We start from the raw sequence: 10,883 nt of genomic DNA, 5'->3' as shown, positions 1-10,883 counted from the left end.
TTTTTCCATTTATGTAGATCTCTTTTGGTTTCTTGCAGTAGTGTTTTGTAGTTTTCTTTGTATAGCTCTTTTACATCCCTGGTTAGATTTATTCCTAAGTATTTTTTTTTTTAAGGGCTATTAGAAATGGTGTTGTTTTCTTGATTTCCTTTTTGTCATTCTTTTTATTGATGTATAGGAATCCAACAGATTTTTGTATGTTTACCTTGTATCCTGCTACTCTGCTGAATCTATTAGTTCCAGTAGTTTTCTCATGGAATCTTTTGGCTTTTCTATGTATAGTATCATAATATCCACAAATAGTGACAGTTTCATTACTTCCTTACAAACTTGGATGCCCTTTATTTCTTTTTCTTGCCCTCTTGCTATAGCTAGGATTTCCAGCACACTGTTGAATAGAAGTTGTGATAAAGGGCATCCTTGTCTTGTTCCTGTTCTCAAGGGGAATGTTTGTAGCCTCTCTCCATTAAGAATGATGTTGGTTGTTGGTTTGGTATAGATGCCCTTTATTATGCTGGAGAATTTCCCTTCCATACCTATTTTATTGAGAGTTTTTATTAGGAATGAGTGTTGGACTTTGTCGAATGCTTCTTCTGTGTCAATTGAGATGATCATGTGATTCTTTTCTTTTATTTACGTAGTGGATTACATTGATTGATTTTCGAATGTTGAACCATCCTTGCATACCTGGTATGAATTCCACTTGGTCATGGTGTTTTTTATTTGATATGATGCTGAATTCTATTGGCTAGAATTTTGCTGAGAATTTTTGCATCTATATTCATGAGAAATATTGGTCTGTAATTTTCTTTTTTTGTGGCATCTTTGCCTGGTTTTGGTATCAGGGTTATGCTGGCTTCATAGAATGAATTCAGAAATATCCCTTCCTTTTCTATGTTCTTAAATAGTTTGAGTAGTACTGGTATAAGCTCTTCTCTGAATGTTTGGTAGAATTCTCCAGTGAAGCCATCAGTGCCAGGGCTTTTTTTTTGTTGTGAGTTTTTTTTTTTTTTTTAATTACCTTTTTGATCTCTCCCTTATTATGGTTCTGTTCAGATTTTCCACATTATTTTGTGATAGTTTGAGTAGGGAGTGTCCTTGTAGAAATTTGTACATTTCCTCTAGGTTTTCAACTTTTTTGGAGTATAGTTTTTCATAATACTCTGTTTTAATCATTTTTATTTCAGTTGGGTCTGTTGTAATGTCCCCCATTTCATTTCTGATTTGGGTTATTTGCATCCTCTCCTGTTTTTCTTTTGTCAATTTCGCCAATGGTTTGTCACTTTGGTTGATCCTTTCAAAGAACCAACTTCTGGATTTGTTGATTCTTTCTATTGTTTTTCTATTCCTTATTTCATTTATTTATGCTCTGATCTTTATTATTTCCTTCTTCTAGTGGCTGTGGGCTTTTTCTACTGTTCTCTTTCTATTTGTTTGGGTTGTATAGCTAATGTTTTGATTTTGTCTCTTTCTTGTTTTTTGATGTGTGCATCTGTTGCTATAAATTGATCTCTGATCACTGCCTTTGCAATGTCTCAAATGTTTTGGTAGGATGTGTTTTCATTCTTGTTTGATTCTAGGAATTTTTTGATTCCATCTCTGATTTCTTCTATTACCCAGTGGTTTTTAAGCAGAGTGTTATTTGGTTTCCATGTGTTTGATTTTTTTCTTCCTCTTCCTGTTGTTAATTTCTACTTTGATGCTGTTGTGATCAGAGAATATACTTTGCATTATCTCAGTGTTTTGGATTTTGTTAAGGGTTGCTTTGTGGCCTAAGATGTGGTCTATTTCGGAGAATGTTCCATACGCATTGGAAAAAATGTGTACTTTGCATCTGTTGAGTTGAGTGTTCTATATATGTTTAAGTCAAGTTGTCTGATTGTGGCCTTTAGATCTTCTATATCTTTGTTGAGTTTGTTTCTAGTTGTTCTGTCCATTACTGAGAGTGGTGTGTTGACGTCTCCTACTATTATTGTGGACTTGTCAATTTTGCTTTACCGTGCTGTTAGAGTTTTTTTATGTATTTTGGAGCCCTGTCATTGGGTACCTAGATATTTACTGTGGTTATGTCTTCATGATGGATTGTCCCTTTAATAATTATATAATGCCTTTCTTTGTCTTTTGTGGTGGATTTTGTTTTAAAATCTGTTTTATCTAAGAGTACTATTACCTCTCCTGCTCTTTTTTGTTGCTGTTTGCTTGATATAATTTTTTCCATCCTTTGATTTTTAAGAAATTTATATCTTTGTTTCTACACTGCATCTCTTGCAGATAGCCTATTAATGGATACTTTTTTTTTTAAATCCAGTCTGTCCCTCTCTGCCTCTTTAGATCATTTACATTCAGTGTATTTATTGGTAGGTGTGATTTTATCGCTGTCATTTTGTAGTATTTTTCGTGTGTGTGTGTGTGTGTGTGTGTGTGTGGTTTTATGTCTTTTTTGTTTCTCTTATTCTCCTGTGCTTTCTTTTGTTTGTGGATTTTTTTTCATTTCTTTTGTTTTAGTAGATTTAGTGTTTACCGAGACTTTATGTTTTTCTTCTTTATTTTGATGAGTAGGTTTGTTAACTTTCCTTGTAGTTACCTTGAAGTTTACTTCTGTCTTCCTAAGTTTGAACTAGTCTTTTATTACTTGGTATTGCCTTGACTTTCTCTCCATTTGAAAGTTCTGTACCTACACCATTTATTCCCCCTCTTATTGTTCTGATATTATTGTCCTTTACAGATTAACCTTTCTGGTTCCCTGTTGTAAATCTTTTAGTTTTGGTTTATCTTTGAGAGTTTGGTTTATCTTTGAAAGGTTGATATCTGGCTGATGCGGTCTTGAGTCCTAGATTCAGGCTGTCATCTTGTGTTGTTGTTCTGTAACCAAAGGACTGTCTTTAATAATTCTTGTAAGTTTGGTTTGGTTTTCACATAGTCACTTAATTTCTGTTTATCTGGAAATGTCCTAATTTTACCATCATATTTGAGCAAGAGTTTTGCATGATATATTTTTCTTGTTTGGCAATTTTTTTTTTCTTTCAAGGTTTTATATATGTTATCCCATTGCCTTCTTGCCTGCATGGTTTCTGAGGAGTAATCAGAGCTTAGTCTTATTGTTTCCCCTCTGTATATGACTTTTCGTTTTTCTTGAGCTGCTCTCAGGATTCTTTCTCTGTCTTTGGTTTTAGTGAGTGTGATTATATGTCTTGGTGATATTCTTTTGGGGTGTAACCTCGATGGGGTTTGTTAAGCTTCTTGGATAATCAGCTTTTCATCTTTCATAGTATTAGAGAAGTTTTCTGTCAGTAGTTCTTCAATGATCTCTGTGTTTTCTATTTTCTCCCCCTCTTCTGGAACTCGGATCACCTGCAAAATTTTGCTTTTGATTGTATCTCACGTCATTCTCAGGGTTTCTTCTGATTTTTCCTCAAAGTAGTATCCAAATATTTGTGTTCAATTTTGCTGATCCTGTCTTCCATTTTTTCTAACCTGCTTCTCAACCCTTCTATGATGCTATCCACTTCTGAAATGTTGTTGTTTATCTTTTGGATTTCTAATTGCTGTTTTTGTATGATTTCTAGCTGTGAATTTACTTTGACATTTTGTTTCTGTATTATTTTCCTGAATTTTTCCATTATTTTGTCTGTCTTTTCCATGATTTTGTCTATTTTTTCCTCAATTTTGTGTGCTTTTTCCTTCAAGTATTGCATAGCCTTGAATATTAGAGATTTGAATTCCCTATTAGGTAGTTCCAGTGACTTTTCTTCCACTGGAAGGTCATATTGTGTTTTATTTTGGATGCCTTCTGGAACCATTCTTTTTTTTTTTTTTTTTAAAATATGTTTTGATATTGTCTGCTGTCTTCAGGACATTCAGTAGTTATTTTCTTTGTTTACTGATTATAGATTTGTTTGTTTCGTCCTGCTTTTTTGTTTTCTTTGGTTATGTCTGAGCAGGTGGCCTGGGAGTTCTTTATTTTTGCTTATCTGTGGGCACGATACTGCTCACCATCTTGTCCAATGGATAGGGCCAGTCGCTCAACTATGGTGCAGCAGGGCAGGTACAGCAGAAGGGGAGGGGCTGGACTGGGTCATTTGTGGCACATACTGGGGCTGACAGGGCAGACCCAGGGGTCAGTGCAGGGCAGCTTCTGGTAGACCATGCCTGTGCACTCAGGAGTGTGATGCTCAGTGAATGGTTCAGATAGGCAGGAGAGAGGGGAGAGATTGTGATGTGTGGAGCTAAGTGTGTGTGGGAAAGAAGACAAAGAGGAGAGAGAAACAGGAGCCAAAAAAATAAATAAATAAGTGCTGAGGGAGCCTACAGTTGAAGCAGCGCAGACCTGGGGAAGCTGCTTCTCCACAGATTTCTAGTCAGGCGGTGAGGCACAACCCATCAAGAAGGGACAGGTGTGGAACACACAGCCAGGTGGGTGAGAGAAAGGAAAGGAGGGAAGGGAGAGAGAGATCAGAAACTAGATTAAAAAGAGAGAGAGAGAAAGGTACATGTGGCCAGGTGGTCAGAAGAAAGGAATAGAAGGAATGCAGAGAGAGAGAAGAATCAAAGAAAAAGAAAAAAAAAAAAAAAAAAAAGATACCAAGTGGCTGGGAGGAAGGAAAGGAAGGAAGATAGAGACAAGAAACTGAGGAAAAAAATGAATAAAGAAAAAAAATGCCCCAAGGGAGCCCACCAGAAGGGGATCCCCAGCCAAGTAGCATTGCACAGACGAAGGAGTGGAGATAGCACACAGGGCCAGGTGTTCAGGAGAAAGGTAAGGAAAGAAGGTAGAGGAGACAAGAAACTGAGAAAATGAAAGAAAGAAAAAATGAAAATGCCTCAAGGGAGTCCACTGGTGTGATGGTGCGGACTGGGGAAGTGGCTCACCAGCTGAGCAGCACAGCACAGACCATATAGACGGAGCAGAAATGGCACACTGCACCAGATGTTCAGGAGAAAAGAAGAGAAGGATGGTAGAGAGATAAGAAACTGAAAGAAGAAAACAAATCCCCAAGGGAGCCCACTGGCTTGGCAGTGAAAACCAGGGAAGTGGCTCCCAAGTGGAGCACTTCTGCACAGCCCATCTAGAAGGCACAGAGTGCCAGGTATTCAGGAGATAAGAAAAGAAGGAAGGTAGAGAGGGAGGAGAAACAAAGGAAAAGAAGAAAAAAATGCCCCCAGGGAGCTCACCATCGTGTCAGTGCACACCAGGAAAGTGTTTCCCTAGCCAAGAAGTGCTTCACAGCCCATCAGGAAGGAGCAGAGATGGCACATATAGCCAGGTGTTCAAGAGAAAGGAAAGGAAGGAGGTGAGAGAGAAGAAACCAAAAGAAGTAAAAAAAAGCAACAGCAAAAAAAATGCCGCTGAAGGAGTTGGCCAGTGTGGGCAGGGCGAATCCAAGAGGCAAGGAGCCAGAGTCTCTTTAGTTGAGTGACCTCAGCCTGCCAGAAAGCAGCAGAGATTAGCAGAGGGAAGAAGCGTGACGAGTGGGAAAGCATGTGTCAGTAGTTACCAGGTGCTCTGTCTCCTGCTGGTAACTCCTTGAAGCTGCCTTCTTGTACACCCTGCCTGCCATTCTCGGTGGCTGAGGTGTCCAAGTTGGGAAACCTGTGCTGAGTTAGCTGATAGGGGACTTCTACTCTGTATCTCTTCTCACTCTCTGTTCTCTGTCAGTTTCTTATTCCAATCAGAGCTTGTCTGAGTTATTTAACCCTTCATTTGACACTTTGGGTTCCAGGATTGATGTTTGGCTCTGTTTCACTTAGTTTTTCGGGTCTTTGCTGTGGAGGGACAGTGTGGTGCTTCTATGTTGTTGGCTCTGCTTGGTATCAATTTTAAATTGTCCTTTCTTGGTTGTGTAGTGTGTTAAGATATATGAATAGTTTGTCAACTACAGTTAGAGAAATATTTTCAAAGGTGATCTAATGTCTTATGCTGGGTTCTCTAGAGAAGCAAAAACAGTAAAACATATAAATATATATAGAGAGAGATTTCTATCAAGGAAATGGCTCACCCAGTTGTAGAGGCTGGAACATCCCAAGTCCATGGGTCAGGCTGGAGGCTTCTCCTGATTCACATATCTGCAGGGGCTGGCAAACCCAAGATCAGCCAGTCACACAGCAGGGCTCTTACTCTCAGGCTGCCAAGACCAGTGAATCCCAAGATTGGCAGACAACAAAGCAAGAAAGCTGCTAGCTCAAGTCCCAAGAACCAGAGGTCAGATGAACAGAATCCAGCTGCAGAATCCAGAGCGAGCAAAAGTCCACAAAACTTGCCACACCCTCAAGGAAACTTCCCTTTCAACTGATTGGCTACTCATAGCAGATTCCTTCATGGAGGTAACCGCATTATATCAAATCTGATCATGGAGGTGATGACATCATTATACAACTGCTAAAATACATCATAACTGCCAAATCACTGAGACTCATGGCCCAGCCAAGTTGACACACAATCTTAACTATCACACCTAGTATACTTTACTTCGATGTGTAACAAAACTACAGATACCTGGGCTCCTCTGTATTCTAAAGAATCAGAACTTAATAGTAGAGTGGCTGGGAATTTGAAAACTAAAAAATACACAGGCTAATATCATTTTTACAGATATTAAGCACTACTGACTTAGGATCTAAGACTTACAATATGTCTGTAATTGAATGAACTCTAGAATCTTTACAAAAATAATGTTTATAAATTTATGATATATTTTTCTTTCTCACTTAAAATTCAGTGAAGAGGTAGAAGGGTAGTCCTGGCATGGCAGCAACAATGCCTTCCACAACCCATGGCTTCCTTTATTGAGTCTGAGTTAGATGAATCTCCTTTTCTCTCCATCTTCCAGCCACAAGAAGCAGGCTGTCACTGTATGCCCAAATGTTCATTAAACCTTCAATGTAGTGTTGGAATGTAGTTTGACTGTTGGAAGACAGCTAGCAATCTGAAGCTCATTTTATGCCAGGTATGCTATACATTTAAATAAATATTTTCACATCTAAACAGTAGTCTACATAGGGGCTACTTGTTCATTTAACATCCTCAGTATCAATTCATAATGAAAATATACATTTGAATGTACATTTTTAGAGCCACATTAGAAAAATGCATTCAGCCAGTTACATGACCTTTGTCATTATAGAGGGTTTTTATTAAAAATAGCAACAACAAACTTCAGTGTACCCATTATATTCCTTTGTGAATTTTCAATACCACAGTACACACAGTTTGCACTTGTCTACTATCTGAAAGGTTTGCAGTTCAAATCTACCTAGCAACACCCTGAAAGAAATGCCTGGTGATCTGCTTCTGTAAGATTACAGGCATTGAAACCGTATGGAGAAGTTCCACTCTGAACACATGGGGTCACCATCAGTCAGAATCGACTCAACAGCAATGGGTTTATTAAAAGTCTACTATGTGTCAGGAACAATGTCAGATGCTTGGGGTAAGATGGTAAGCAAAAGCAGATGTGGTCACTGTCCTCTAGAAACTTTCAGTGTACCAGTTACTGTCTGTTGGAAAATGGGAACTCTTCTTTATTGAGTCACTATTTCTGGTAAAAGCTCCCTTTGACTATTACAAATTATGCTGCTATGAATATTAACGTACAACTGATTGTATGTACATTTGCTTTCATTGCTCTTGAGTAAATAACTAGAAGTTCAATGGATGGTTCACATGATAGTTATATGTCCAACATTTGAAGAACTGCCAAACTGTTTTCCAGGGTGGTTGTACCTTCTTACATTCTCACCCAGAATACACAAGAGTTCCAATTCCTTTACATCCACATCAACACTTGTTATTACCTGCCTTTTGGATTATAGCCCTTCTAGGTGGTGCATTTATTATTTTCATAATCATAAAATGGCACTTTCATAAGAAGTATATGAAATTTCTGTATATGCCCTATGGTCATAATTAAAAAACAAAGATCAAAAATTAATAAAGACAATTTACCAAAATATAAAAAGTGATTGCTTCAGAATGATGGAGGGAAGATATTTTTTCTTTCTACCTTTCTATATTATCTCTTTTAATAAGGAACCAAGGAAAAAAAAAAACAAACCCATTGCTGTGGAGTCAATTCTGACTCATAGTACCAAAAAATTAACAGTAATGAAGCAACAAGATCGCTCAGGATGTTTCACTTCTAAAATTACCTAATTTTACCTAACTTAACATTTCTTATCAGTTGTATTAGATACTCAAGTTTCCCTTCCAGTTCCCAGATTGACATGCTGAGAATCATTGATCTTTTTAAGCTCCAGAGAAGAACTGAAGAGACTTCTGGAAGCTGTCTAAATCAGGGAGGCTATCCAGTGCACAGCTAACTGTCCCACAATGCTCTTTGAGCCAGTATGTGGACACAAAGATTTTGGCAACTCTGAGCCATCCTGATTTCTGGTTGTTTATTTATTTCTTTATTACAAACATCTTATTATCAAGCCTGCTTCTGGGTGTCAGGTTTATAGCTTTTTTGGTTTTCTAGATTGTGGAAATTACCTGTTTACATGGAATCGAATGATCAATGTTCCTACCTATAAAGTAAAGACCATAAGCCTAACATAACAATTTTGGCACACTGATTGTCTACAAATATTGAATCTACATTTCTTTTGTAAATTAAATTTAAGTGGAAATTTGGCCTTCCAGTTAAGGCCTAATCCTCATTAGCTAAGAGGTGGTAAGGAATGGACCACCATCTGTTTTTGACCCCAACATGCAAGACTTAAGTTGCAGATGGTGGGGCTTCCTCCAGCCCAGGTGCATCTACCCATGTTGGAGCCATTAAGTGAAAATAAAAAGTAAAATCAAAATTATTTAAGGTGCTGTCCTCTTTTGTGTCTTTCACTTTAATTGGCTTGGCCTATATCCTAAATGACAGCGAATCTCTCCCAAACTTCTTTATAGAAGCAGCATTTCTTTCAATGTTAAGCACATCTCAGAACTTAAAGTCTCTTTTATGTTTGCTTAACCTAGGGTGCTGGTGCCTTGGTGACACAGTGGTTAAGAGCTATGGCTGCTAACCAAAAGGTCATCAGTTCGAATCCACAAGCCAAGTCTTGTAACTCTATGGGGCAGTTCTACTCTGTCCTATAGGGTTGCAATGAGTCAGAATCGGCTCAACAGCAATGTTTTGTTTTATTTTAGCCTAGGGTGCTAGTTAAAATTTCAGGTACCTGTACCTTGCTTCTGAAGGTTTTGATTCACTAGAACAGGGAGATCTCAGATATCTATTCTTCTTATGCACACTAAAGACTAATTAGAAAAATACTACTTTAAATATCCTTGTCTATGTCATATGGAGCCCTGGTGGTATAGTTGATTAAGAGCTCGACTGCTAACCAAAAGGTTAGCAGTTGAAATGAACCAGCCACTCTTTGGAAATCCTATGGGGCAGTTCAACCCTGTGCTATAGGGTCGCTATGAGTCGGAATCAACTTGACGGCATCGAGTTTGATTTAGTTTGGTCTGTGTTACCTATTTGTGTTATCCCACTGGCCAACCTCAAAGACAAAAGTCACTTCAATAGAGGAAATATGATGCAACATGTTTATTAAGTACTTACTAATTGAGACATATATTTCAGATTTTAAACATACAATTAAACTAATGGTTTTTCAAACTGTCATCAAATTTTTGGACATTGACAGAGAATTCAAGTTTTGAAATTATCAACACAGGAACTACCAACTCATTGAGGACTTTAAGCACTGATTCGAAAAGACTAATGTTCCTTAGAATCCACCAGGAAAATAGGATTACAACAGGGGTCATATCAATGTAGAGCCACATTATGAAGTCAGCATGGGCCATAATGGTTAAAAGTAATTTTACCACTGCTTTCTCTGTAGAGAGAGAGAGAGAAAAAAAAGAAAGAAAACAATGTGTTAGATTTCCTGATTGTGCCCTAACTACTCGGTAAGTAACCGTTTGAACAAAAGACGAGATGGAGGTAATGGACTGTATTTCTTCAAGCTACTGGGCCCAGCCACATTAGAGGCCCTACACTGATCCTCTCCTCTCCTTTGGGGCTATTTCTTCAGCCCTGATTCACTTCTGGGACCCACCCTGTTATGAAGGAGAGTATGAGAAACCCACACCATAACTCTTTGGCTTCTATTTTTGGTCACATTGGTCCATCTCTAGTAATTCATTAAAAAAAAACATTAAATTAAATCCTGTTAATTAGTCTGAATATTTGCTGGCAGTCTGCCATCATCATATAATAGCTCAAGCTAACCTACTTTCATAATTGTTTTCTCCAGGGTACAGCTCAAGTGAGTATCCTCAGGGTTTCATAGAAATAAGACAATTGTGTTCTGTATGTACTTTACATATATTAAGAACAACATGGTAGTATTTCCTAGTGTTTTGTGACTGCTATTTCAATAAGTAACAAGGGAAATATTTACTATTGTGCTCTTACCTCTGTGCACTGCAAAACATGCAGTCATTGCCATACGTCACACCATTGGATGCACAGACTGGACTTAATCTCCTGTGGCAGGAATAGAGTGGGCGTTCTGCATATCTACTACAGTCTGGCTGTAAAACACAGAGAGATACAATAGATATAATCAAAGTATACAACTTAAAAAACATGTTCCTAAGATATCATTACAAAATATGATACATAAAAATGGATTAAAGTATTTACCCATTTTTTTAAAAATTATATACCAATAACAAAACAAACACACATAGAAACAAAATGAAATTAAAAGATAAAACAAATTCAAAACCCTTGTAGTCCTTATTATTGTTCCCCTCAAATTTCATACCCTTCTCAGCCCAGAGGGAATCTTCAAACTCAACATTCTATTTATCACTCACTTATTTTCTTCACACCTTCACCACACGTGTACTTATTCATAAAACTGAGCAGTAGTTAATT

This window comes from Trichechus manatus, unplaced genomic scaffold (genome assembly GCF_000243295.1).
Source record: "Trichechus manatus latirostris isolate Lorelei unplaced genomic scaffold, TriManLat1.0 scaffold00130, whole genome shotgun sequence".
NCBI lineage: Eukaryota > Metazoa > Chordata > Mammalia > Sirenia > Trichechidae > Trichechus > Trichechus manatus.
The sequence above is the reverse complement of the archived record's forward strand: the minus strand, read 5'-3'. Positions refer to the sequence as shown.